Source organism: Nyctereutes procyonoides, unplaced genomic scaffold, assembly GCF_905146905.1.
Source record: "Nyctereutes procyonoides isolate TBG_1078 unplaced genomic scaffold, NYPRO_anot_genome, whole genome shotgun sequence".
Lineage (NCBI taxonomy): Eukaryota > Metazoa > Chordata > Mammalia > Carnivora > Canidae > Nyctereutes > Nyctereutes procyonoides.
The window spans coordinates 64,378,218-64,381,863 of NW_026575049.1; positions in this window are offsets into that span (position 1 = coordinate 64,378,218).

The following is a 3,646-nucleotide window of genomic DNA, read 5'->3' on the forward strand; positions in this document are numbered from 1 at the left end:
CATTTCCCTCCCCTCAGTAGATGAGGGACAGGGGAAGGAAATGGTGCCAGCCAGCTTTCTTTGTTCCCAGAGAGGTGTCTCTGTGAACATTGCCCCTCAGGGATGCTCTCCAAGAAGAGCATATAATCTGCCCCCTGTGTGCCCCCAGGTGTTCTTCAAATCACTGTTTCCATGCCATCAGCATCCCTCTTCCCCCAGTTGTTTGCCTGCCTTCTCTCCAGTAGTAGGGGAGTGCTCTCAGGACTCCATCCCAGCCAACCCCACTGACCTTTAAAACTCCAGGTTTTAAGCTTCACTGGCTACAAGAACTCATGAAATTCAGCCTGTCTGATCTTCCAAGCCAATGGCTTTGGGGAAATGTTCTCCTTGTGTGTTCCCATTTGCTCCTCTCTCTCTCTCACCTTTTTTCCACAACCACAGCTCCCTCTCCTCCACAGAACTTGCAGTCAAATAATTCTGTATGCCTTTTCTCCCATTAATCTGCCTGTCTCAGTTTACTGCTCAGATCCAGCCAGAGAATCTAACAGGCTAGAGAGGAATTTTCCTCTCCTACACACACATATTGATATTAAACCCAAATTTTGATAGTGAACACTGCTTCTTGACAGTTCCACTTATGACTTTATAAACAGAAATGACAACAGAGCTTATCTTTAAATATCTATTTAAAAGACATAATATCAACTGAGGAAAAACTAAGATGGGATGTTAAAATTAGGGAGCATGATTTCAGTCTAAGATTCAAAAAAGATTGCTAAGCTTCTGTTCTGTTAGGGAATTCAGAGCTATAAGTTTAGGCTTCACCTGGTTTAGGGGAATTCAGCTTTTTCATACAGAGGAGCAATTCACAATTAACAATTCAGTACGTGGCCTAAGGATGTTGATAACTGACATTTGCAACAGCCGCCCATCTTTTTTTTTTTTTAAGGTTTTATTTATTTATTTGAGAGAGAGAGTGGGCCAGAAAGAGAGCATAGCAGGGGGAAGGGCTCAGGGATAGGGAGAAGCAGACTCCCTGGTGAGCAGGGAACCCAACCCTGGGCTTGATCCCAGGATCCTGAGATCATGACCTGAGCTGAAGGCAAATGCTTAACCGACTGAGCCACCCAGGCACTCCAACTGCCCACGTTTTTAATAGAAAGTCATAGAAGTCTGGGAGGAAGGCACATCTTACAGCAATTGGTTTAGCAATTAATTGGGTAAATTGGAGAACATCTAATTGCCTGCAAGATCTCTTCTAACAACCCAAATTCCAGACCAGAATACAGAACACTGCATCTCAGAGCCTCACCCTCACCTAGTCCAGTGGTCCCACACTTGGACTAAGCTACAAGTTTGAAAGAAAGAAGAAAAGAAAAGAAGAAAAAAGAAAGAAAGAAAAGAAAAGAAAAGAAAGAAAGAAAAGAAAAGAAGAAAGAAAGAAAAGAAAAGAAAAGAAAGAAAAGAAAGAAAAGAAAAGAAAGAAAGAGAACCCTCAGGACTTCTGCTTCCAGAAAAGTGGAGATGTTATTTTCTTTATTCCTCCCTCTAACTATAACTTAAAATCTAGGACATTATATATAAAGAAACATAAGAAGGCTATGAAAAGTTGAGAGAAGAAGGCAGACTTGCCAGGGAACTTGGGATCTCAAGAAACAACATGGTGGTAAGTTCCCAGAGTTTTCTTTTTGCCTTATATATCCCAGGATCACAACCTGGAATGTCAATAGATGCAGGCAAAAGAAAGGTCCTATATAAGCCTGTTCTCTTTAGCCAAAAGAGAAGGAAAGAGGCAGTCTAGCAAGAGAAAAACCACCTGGGCAATAACTGCTCTACTCCAGCCAAATGCTACATAAAAGAACTGTGGACCCACTAACCCACATCAGCAAATGCCCAGGGGGAATCCTAGAATTCCACTCACGCCATGCTGTAAAGAGGCATCTTAACCCCACTTCCGGGGTAGTATCAGAAAAAACTGAGTAGGATTCCAGGACTTTCATCCTTACAGATTTGGGCAGTTTGAGGCCATCTCCATGATATCAGTGGAAATTACACAGGGAGTCTGGACTTCAACACAGCAAGCAGTAATGGGGCACCCTTCCTTCACCTTCATATTATGGTGGTGTCAGAGGAGGGCTACTGAAGAACTTGTGTCACTAATAAGAAGACCAGTCCCCCTCTTGGTGCCAGTAGAGGCTACATGGGAAGCAATAATGAAGCACTCCTACCTTTCTCAACCAGGGAAATTGAGGCTTACTGGGGAGTTGGAACTCCTATTCTTATCCAGCAGTATTGAGAAGTCTCCCGCACCCTGGCTGGATGTCAACATAGGCTGAGGGATAAATCTAGATGTCTACCCACAGCTGACAGTAAAGAGGTAGTACCCCACCACTCTCTTCTTCTGCCCGAGTAATATCATAGAAAGTTAGCTAAAACAAAAGATGTAAATAAAATCTAGAGTAAGATTTAAAATCTCATAATATAATACTCAAAATGTCCAGATTTCAACTGAAAATCACTTATACCATGAGTCAGAAAGATCTCAAATTAAATGAGAAAGACAACACCAAGGTGACAGAAATGTTAGGATTATCTGACAAGTATTTTAAGATAGCCATTATAAAAATGCTTCAATGAGCAATTATGAGCAAGACTGAAATAAGTGAAAAATTAGAAAGTTTCAGCATCAGTTTTATATATATATATGTATAATTTATATATATGTACATACATATATAAATGATACCTATAGCAAGCACTAAAAACTCTAGCAAAGAGATACACTCAAAAAATTATAAATTAAGATAACTTTCTAAAAAATGTTCAAGTAATCCACAAGAGGGCAGGAAAAAGAAAACAGAAACAAATAAACAAGAAAACCCACAGAACAAATAGAAAATAGAAATAAAATGGTAGACTTAAACCACACTTTACTAATAATTAAATTAAATGAGTATGGCCAGATAAACCAATTAAAAGACAGAGGTTGACAGAATTAAAAAACAGAACCCAGGGTACCTGGCTGACTCAACTAATAAAACATGCAACTCTTAATCTCAGGATTGTGAGCTCAAGCCCCATATTAAGTGTAGAGACTTAGAAATAATAAAATATTTAAAATTTTAAAAAAATTTTAAAAACAGGACCCAATTATGTACTGCCTAAAAGAAACTCACTTCAAATATAATGATAGAGACAGGTTGAAATAAAAAAATTGCAAATATTAAAAAATGCAAAAACCGTGCAAATATTAATCAAAACAAAGCAGGGGTAAAATTAGCAGGATACAGAAGACCTCGACAACATCAAACAACATATCTAATTGACATTTATAGAGCATAGAGCACTGCACCCAATATCAGCAGAAAACACACTCTTTTCAAGTTTCCCTGATTATATTTCTAAGATAGATTGTATTCTGGGCACTATAATAAAACTAACCAAATTCAGAAAAATTGAAATCATAAAGAGTATATTCTCTGAGCACAATGGAATCAAATTAGAAATCAATAGTTGAAAGGTAATGAAAATCAGGACACCTGGATGGCACAGTCAGTTAAGCATCTGCCTTCGGCTTAGGTTGTCATCTCAGGGTCCTGAGATTGAGCCCCTCATGGGTTTAGTGAGGAGTCTGCTTCTCCCCTTCCCTCTGCCTGTCCCCACACCC